Here is a 9,262-nt window from a genome sequence, read left to right on the forward strand (position 1 = left end):
CCAGCCAGACAGTAAACATACTGTACACACATACATACACACGCTCAGACATGCTCACACACATGCATGCAAACACAGTACACATAGGTCCAATCCCAAATGGACCCGTAAGCCCTACACCCTATGCACTAGTGGAGAGCTGAGAGGATTTGACAGGTGTAATCAAGAGCTCCACCTTGCCCTCTAACAGGCTAGGTGGAAGTTTCATCATATTGCGCCTTACACTGATCAAATCCTCTCACTCTGTCATACAAAGAAAAACCCAAGCAAGGGTTGCCTTTTCGGACAAAACCATGATACTATGCAGAATGGTTACCTATGTTTTGCATACTACAGTTTATCCATTTCCTGGGGCTCCAGCCAGGTAAGGATGAAGAGATGTGATTTCAGCGTTTTGTACCCATATGGGCATGGGCCATTTTGTTTATTTTCTTATAGGTGAGTATGTTTATAGGTCTGTGTTGTTGTCCGGGTGTTTTGGGGTGTGTTTGTGTGTAAGTATCTCTCACATGAGGGAGATTAGCATGGTCAGGGGTCCTGAAACATAATTACAAATAATTTACCGCAAGAAGCCCAGTTATATTATCGGCCTTTAATGTAATCATTTCAAACCTTGACATTTGTAAACGATCATCTCTCTTATGGGGGAATACTTTGGAACAGATTTCTACAATTGTTTGCTAGTGTTATTAGTCTTTTAGGTCAAACAAATAAAATAAAAAAACACCCCCGGGACCCAGTTGGGCAATCCTGCTATAGTGGATATAGGGCAGTTCTGATGACATGGCCGAGATCACATCTCCCAGAGCACTCAGAGACTTGTTAATTAATGGAGCTAGCCTCTTATAGAATTAGCGGGAATGGAGGGACAGAGGGGGAGCGAGAGAAAGATAGGAGTATTCAACAATGATATCCATGGGGGAGATAGAGATATATATATATGGACACCTACTCATTCAAGGTTTCTTTATTTTTACAATTTTCTACATTGTAGAATAATAGTGACAACATAACTATGAAATAACACATATGGAATCATGTAGTAACAAAAAAAGTTTTCAACAAATCAAAATATATTTTCTATTCTTCAAAGTAGCCACCCTTTGCCTTGATGACAGCTTTGCACACTCTTGGCTTCTCTCAACCAGCTTCACCTGGAATGCTTTCCCAAAAGTTTTGAAGGAGTTCCCACATGCTGAGCACTTGTTGGCTGCTTTTCCTTCACTCTGAGGTCGAGTGTTTGTGAAGGCCAGATCATCTGATGCAGCACTCCATCACACTCCTTCTTGGTCAAATAGCCCTTACATAGCCTGGAGGTGTGTTGGGTCATTGTCCAGTTGAAAAACAAATCATAGTCCCACTAAGTGCAAACCAGAGGGGATGGCGTATCGCTGCAGAATGCTGTGGTAGCCATGGTGGTTAAGTGTGCCTTTTGAATTCTAAATAAATCACTGACAGTGTCACCAGCAATGCATGCCATCTCCACCTCCATGCTTCACAGTGCAGAGATCATCCATTTATCTACTCTGCAACTCACAAAGGCATGGCGGTTGGAAACAAATCTCAAATTTGGACTCATCAGACCAAAGGACAGATTTCCACCAGTCTAATGTCCATTGCTCGTGTTTCTTGGCCCAAGCAAGTCTCTTCTTATTATTGGTGTCCTTTAGTGGTGGTTTCTTTGCAGCAATTCAACCATGAAGGCCTGATTTCATGCAGTCTCCTCTGAACAGTTGATGTTAAGATGTGTCTGTTACTTGAACTCTGAAGCATTTATTTGGGATGCAATTTCTGAGGCTGGTAACTCCAATGAACTTATCCTCTGCAGCAGAGGTAACTCTAGGTCTTCCTTTCCTGTGGCGGTCCTCATGAGAGCCAGTTTCATCATAGCACTTGATGGTTTTTGCGACTGCACTTGAAGAAACTTTCAAAGTTCTTAATGTTCCAAATTGACTGACCTTCATGTCTTAAAGTAATGATGGACTGTTGTTTCTTTTTGCTTATTTGAGCTGTTCTTGCCATAATATGGACTTGGTCTTTTACCAAATAGGGCTATCTTCTGTATACCACCCCTACTTTGTCACGACACACAACTGATTGGCTCAAACGCATGAAGAAGGAAATGAATTCCACAAATGCAATTTTAACAAGGCACACGTGTTAATTGAAATGGATTCCAGTTGACTACCTCAGGAAGCTGGTTAAGAGAATGCCAAGAGTGTGCAAAGCTGTCAAGGCAAAGGGTGGCTACTTTGAAGAATCTCAAATAAAATATTTAAAATAAACACTTTTGGTTACTGCATGTGTTATTTCATAGTTGATGTCTTCCCTATTACTCTACAATGTAGGAAATAGTAAAAAATTATGAAAAACCCTTGAATGAGTAGGTGTCCAAACTTTTGACTTGTACTGTATATAGATATTTTATTTCTCAACTTAATTTTCAGCTCAATGGGAACTATTTCACAACCAAAATATTTTATAAATTTTTGAGATATGGAGTGGCGTGAGCGTTAAATGTGCACCAGCCATTGCGAGGGCATAGGCCTATAGGTCTCATTGGTAGTAGACTACAACTAAAGTTTTTAGGACATTACATTTACTGTTGGATTACTACTTAGCTACTAGCAGTGGGTATTAGTTAATGTGTTTTGATTTTCCACTTCCTCAGGTGTTGAGCCCCAAATGAATTAGCCTATGATATTAGTTAGTGTACATAAAGATGTACACTATACATATACATAAGTATGTGGACACCCTTTTAAATTAGGTTCAGCTATTTCAGCTAAAACCGTTGCTGATAGGTGTATAAAAATCGAGCACATAGCCATGCAATCTCCATAAACAAACATTGGCAGTAGAATGGCCTTACCAAAGAGCCCAGTGACTTAACGTGGCACCGTCATAGGATGCCACCTTTCCAACAAGTCAGTTCGTCAAATTTCTGCCCTGCTAGAGCTTCCCCGGGATAACTGAAGAGTGTGCAAAGCTGTCATCAAGGCAAAAGGTGGCTACTTTGAAGAATCTCATTAACACTTTATTGATTACTACGTTTCAATGTGTTATTTCATAGTTTGTCTTCACTATTATTCTACAATGTAGAAAATAGTACAAATAAAGAAAAACCCTGTAATGAGTAGGTGTCCAAACTTAACTGGTACTGTATATATATTTATTACTTTTTTCTCTGCAAAACAGCATTATGACATGAGGGAGAATTAAGAAGGATGGTATCAGGGTTGTCACATTAACCCCTGAAGTACATGAAAGAGCCAGTCATTGTGCTTAGACCCCGCGATCTCCTCTTACGTATGCCTTGCTTGGCAGCTATCCCTCTCTGAGCCCGGGTCTGTAATGATGTACCTACTATTCACTCACTCTGACTAAACCAATTTAACAGGGCCCCTTTGAAATGGGGCGCGGGCGTTTGGGTGTACTGGTGGCTGCGATATGGCGGTTGGCGCTGGCCTGCTGAAACATGGTGAAGAGTTCCCCGGCGCTGGGGACCTCCTTTGACTCTGCTCCCTGGGCAAACACAAGCCCCTTTCTGTTCCTCTTAATCTCCACCCGCCTACTCAGGACCTTGGTCCACTTACAAAGAGGTCCTGGAGCCAGTCATTATACAGCTCCAGCACGAAGAGGAGAAAGGAGACAAGGGGGAAAGGAGAGAGGACAGGGGAGAGGAGAAAAAATTTGATGGTTTTTTTATGTTTACTGTAAGGTGTATTTGCTTCTTGTTGCTGATGTACAATAGGCAAATAGTTTCTCCTCGCTCAGTGAGACTTCTCAGCCCTCACCTTAAAGTCAAACTTGGTGGCATTCTCCTGGAGGATGTCAAATATGGCGCTGAACGCTCTCAGCATGCATGATGCCTGGGCTACTCTGGTCTGTCACCCCCCATGGTGAATGTCTTTCTAGAGCCTGTCTGAATGTACGCAATGATACACACGTTGTAGCCGTCGATGGCTGACTGGATCAGGCTGGAAACATAACTGGTTCAAACAGGTATGCTTAATGTCCTCGAGCTACTGTGGGCCAGCGAAAACATTGGCAACAATCAAGAGCAGGAGGTTGGGTTTAGTTAAACAATGATGCGCACAAGAAGATAAATTCTCAATTAAAAAAATACCTTTGAGTACATTTCCAGTTCCACCACCTCAACTGAACCTATTCAACCCCTGATTACGCTCAAGCAATCTCAGTGCTGTATTTCGTGACAGTCTTGCTGAATCTGCGATGGGGTAAAGGGATTAGGGATGGGCTTTGGCAGAGGCTTTCCTCCTTTCTTGTTTCCTTTAGTTCACTTTTAACCAATAAAAGGATGTGAAGATTGGCAGCATCACATGTTGGTGTTTTGGAACACATCTTCCTGGGAGCTCTCACCACTGAATACCCAGTCGAACCGGAACTCTTGGCCCCCTTGGCGTTTCCCCGGTAACAGAGTAATCGTCCAGATGCTCCACGGTAATGGCCCCTCCCTGAGCTGGCTTGGCCTGGCTCATTGGTCGTATCCGACAGAACACCAACATGTAATCTGCACCACGACAAAACAACTGCAAAGGTCAAGCTGTACAGTACTGAAATTGCACTTAAGCTCAGCTGAAATAGTCTTTGGGCACGTAGAAGACCTGCGTTCAAACCTAGTCAGTCCCAATGATAACTACATTTCATGTCCTCCATGTTGTTGTATTTCTTCCTCATGGTCCTCTGAAGTGTAGTTCTCCACGACTTTCCTATTCTCCTCTCTCACCTGTTTTAGCTCTAGGAAGAGTCTTGGTGGTTCCAAACTTCTTCCATTTAAGAATGATTGAGGCCACGGTGTTCTTGAAGACCTTCGAAGCTGCACAATCCTGTCTCAGATCTCTACGGACAATTCCTTCGACCTCATGGCTTGGTTTTTTCTCTGACATGCACTGTCAACTGTGGGACCTTTATATAGACAGGTGTGTGCCTTTCCAAATCATGTCCAATCAATTGAATTTGCCACAGGTGGACTCCAATCAAGTTGTAGAAACATCTCAAGGATGATTAATGGAAACAGGATGCATCTGAGCTCAGTTTCAAGTCTCATAGCAAAGGTTCTGAATATTATGTATTTTTATAATTTTTATTTTCTAAAAACCTGTTTTGGCTTTGTCATTGTGGGCTATTGTGTGTAGATTGAGGAGGGGGAAAAATAAGGCTGTAACGTAACAATGTGTGAAAAATCAAGACGTCTTTCCGAATGCACTGTATACTACCATAAAAACTCTTTCATGTTAATTTTCCCCAGATATTCTCTGACATATGAATGTCACTGTATCTGCATAATGCAGTTCAGCTGACTCGTAGGGGGATGTAGATCTGGTCCTCCATGACCCCTCTGCTTCCACCCAGAGGGCAGAGATTCAGAGATGCTTGTCAGCGGTAGAGAATCCACACACAGTCTTTCCTAAGAATTCTAGAAAAAGTCATAGTTTAATTTCCACCCACTCGCTCCCTAATTCTCTCTACACCAAAATATACCAATCCTCTCCAACACACTCCCTTTGCTACTCCCATAGAAATAGAGGGACTAGAATGGACATTTTCGTTCAAGTCACCGTTCTGTGAAGGGTGAACCTGTGGCCATATTGAGTGTAATGCCGAAATGTCTGTGTACGCTATCCCTGATGCAGTAAAAAAATATACAGTACCAGTCAAAAGGTTGGACACACTTACTCATTCAAGGGTTTTTCTTAATTTTTTACTCTTTTCTACATTGTAGAATAATAGTGAAGACGTCAAAACTATGAAATAACTCCTATGGAATCATGTAGTTACCAAAAAAGTGTTAAACAAATCCAAATGTTTTATATTTGAGATTCTTCAAAGTAGCCACCCTTTGCTTTGATGACAGCTTTGTAAACTCTTGGCATTCTCTCAACCAGCTTCAAAACTTTTCCAACAGTCTTGAAGTTCTCACATATGCTGAGAATTTGTTGCCTGCTTTTTCTTCACTCCGCGGTTCAACTCATCTCAAACCATCTCAATTGGGTTGAGGTTGGGTGATTGTGGAGGCCAGGTCATCTGATGCAGCACCATCACTCATCTTATTGGTGAAATAGCCCTTACACAGCCTGGAGGTGTGTTTTGGGTCATTGTCCTGTTGAAAAACAAATGATAGTCCCAAACCTGATGGGATGGTGTATCGCTGTGGTGGCCATGCTGGTTAAGTGTGCCTTGAATTCTAAATAAATCACTGACAGTGTCACCAGCAAAGCACTCCCACACTATCACACCTCCTCCATGCTTCACGGCGGGAACCACACATGCAGAAATCATCCGTTCACCTACTCTGCATCTCCCAAAGACACAGCGGTTGGAACCAAAAAACTACAATTTGGACTCATCTGAACCAAAGGACAGATTTCCACCGGTCTAATGTCCATTGCTTGTGTTTCTTGGCCCAAGCAAGTCTCTTCCTCTTATTGGTGTCCTTTAGTGGTTCCTTTGCAGCAATTCAACCATGAAGGCCTGATTCATGCAATCTCGTCTGAACAGTTGATGTTGAGATGTGTCTCTTACTTGAACATTCATTTGGGCTGCAATCTGAGGTGCAGTGAACTTATCCTCGGCAGCAGAGGTAACGCTGGGTCTTCCTTTCCTGTGGCCGTCCTCATGAAAGCCAGTTTCATCATAGCACTTGATGGTTTTTGTGACTGCACTTGAAGAAACTTTCAAAATTTTTGAAATGTTCTGGATTGACTGACCTTCATGTCTTAAAGTAATGATGGACTGTCATTTCTCTTTGCTTATTTGAGCTGTTCTTGCCATAATATGGACTTGTTATTTTACCAATAGAGCTATCTTCTGTATACCACCCCTACCTTGTCACAGCACAACTGATTGGCTCAAACGCATTAAGATGGAAAGAAATTCTACAAATGAACTTTTAACAAGGCACACCTGATAAGTGAAATGCATTCCAGGTGACTACCTCAGGAAGCTGGTTGAGAGAATGCCAAGAGTGTGCAAAGCTGTCATCAAGGCAAAGGGTGGCTACTTTGAAGAATCTCAAATATAAAATATATTTTGATTTGCTTATCACTTTTTTGGTTACTACATGATTCCATGTGTGTTATTTCGTAGTTATGTCTTCATTATTATTCTACAATGTAGAAAATCTCACTGTCAGCGCCTGTCGAACACTGCTTTCCCACAGTTCTGTTAACTTTACCGCGAGCGAAGCACCAGCTAGCTAGTGCAGCCAATGTATCAAGGTGACTGCTAAAGCACAACAAACAGTTATGTCAACTATGGCATTAACATTGTATCCAAAAATGATACAAACTAAATTAAACCTTAACACTTAGCTAACTCTCCCAACTTCACACACGCACACACAGGAGGTGGAAGCAGCAGCGGTGGGATCAAACAATTGTAAAGTAGGGAATCCCATACATGCGCAGAAGGTTTGACGTCCGATGTTTTCGGCAACACAGCCACTACAAATGTATTTATGGTCACCGCCCACCCTGCTTGTCTTTATACAGCACCTTTCTCCACAGTCCCACCTCCTGGCTCTTCTCTGCAGTCAGCTCTAATCCAGCAGCAAAATGCAGCCCACCACTTTCAACAACAATACTTAGTTGTCACGGATCCCCCCCGGTACTGTTGCTCATTCCGTGCACCAGCTCCGGAGGTCTACGTCACCGGCCTTCTAGGCGTCACTGAACTGGATTCATTACCACCAACCCCAGACTGTCTTGTCTCATTACGCACACCTGGTTCCCATTCCCCCTGATTAGTATGTTATATACAGTATGTGCCCTCTGTTCCCCATTGTCCTTGTCGGTTATTGTTATCATGTCCATTGATCGTGTGAGTACCTGTGCTGTTGTATCGGCTTCCATGCTACATGCTATTGTGCACTTATTTTACGGGTCTCGTCCCGTGTATTATTTAGAGGTTTACACCTCACTCTTTTGTTTGGGTGGAGTAAATAAAAAAACCCTATTACGTATTCTTGCACCTGTCTCCAATCATTAGACAACGTGACAGAATAACCGACCATCTAATGGAGACAGTGGGAAAGGCCGAGCTGGCAACCATCGTAAGGACAGTCCAGCATCACGAGGACTGTCTCTCCAGACTCGGCAGTGCCATGGACAGCATACTGGCAACCGTCCTGCATTTAGAGGGGAATGTGCAGTCCCTCCAGTCTCCAGCACTGGTTCCGGCATCAGCCCCCACACCACAACCTGCCTCTGTCCCATCTGAGCCGGCCCGCGGAATACCCCTGTCCCTCCCGGAACACTTTGACGACGCGCCAGCGAGATGCAAGGGATTCCTTCTGCAATGCGACCTGTACATATTGCTCACTACGATAGGAGAGACAGGGTGGCCACCGTCATTTCGGCACTGACCGGACGGCCCTGGACTGGGGCGCCGTGGTCTGCGAAAAGGGCGGACCTGAGGTCGAGTCCTACGAGATCTTCACTCTCCTCTTCAACTCGGTGTTTGATCATCCTGTGGAGGGCCGAGAGGGGTGTGAGCACCTACTCCGACTACTCCAGGTATCTAGGACCACCTCAGAGTTCGCCCTGGAGTTCCGGACCATCGCGGCCTCCACCGGATGGAACGAGTCGGCTCTGGTCACCGCATTCTACTGCGGGAGGAGGTACAGATGGAGTTAGCCTGCCGTGACGACAACCTGTCACTCGACCAGCTCATCAGCATGGCAATTTGTTTGGACAATCTCCTGCGGTCCTGACGAAGATCAATGCGGAATCCAGAGCCCTTGACTACACCTGCTGTCATGGAAATATTGGTTCAATAATATCTCTCAGATACCGGAGCCTGTGAATTCAAATAGACTCTATTACAAAGTAACAAGCCGAGTTGGTCCATGGAGCAACTCGGCTTGTTACTTTGTTATAAAGTCTATTTGAATTCACAGGCTCTGGTATCTGAGAGATATTATGAACCAATATTTCCACGACATAAACGGCGAGCTTGCCAGGAGTGGCAAAAGGGGACCAGAAACGGTGAAAATCTGTAGTTGTGGACGCTTTTGGATGAACTACACAAACGTGGCCACTTAAAAGGTAAGCAAAGTTCTTGCTTAAATAGTATAGAGTTTTGTGTGGTTCGCTCCAGGACACGGCCTCAGTGGTAGGACACCAAGTGGGTCTCTCCAAATTTAACAAACTAAAGATATTGGGAGCTTTTGAATTCAATAAATGCATGAAAATAATGAAAAAAAAAAGGTGAAAAAAGCTTTGAGGGTTGCAACAGTGAA

General features: G+C 43.6%; 1 pseudogene; it reads right to left on the reverse strand.

Annotated features, from left to right (window-relative positions):
- Nucleotides 1–3,393: 3,393 nt before the first annotated feature.
- On the reverse strand, nucleotides 3,394–4,529 carry LOC106585300 (kinesin-like protein KIN-14E; annotated as a pseudogene).
- Between the last annotated feature and the right edge of the window lie 4,733 nt (nucleotides 4,530–9,262).

This window comes from Salmo salar, chromosome ssa24 (genome assembly GCF_905237065.1).
Source record: "Salmo salar chromosome ssa24, Ssal_v3.1, whole genome shotgun sequence".
NCBI lineage: Eukaryota > Metazoa > Chordata > Actinopteri > Salmoniformes > Salmonidae > Salmo > Salmo salar.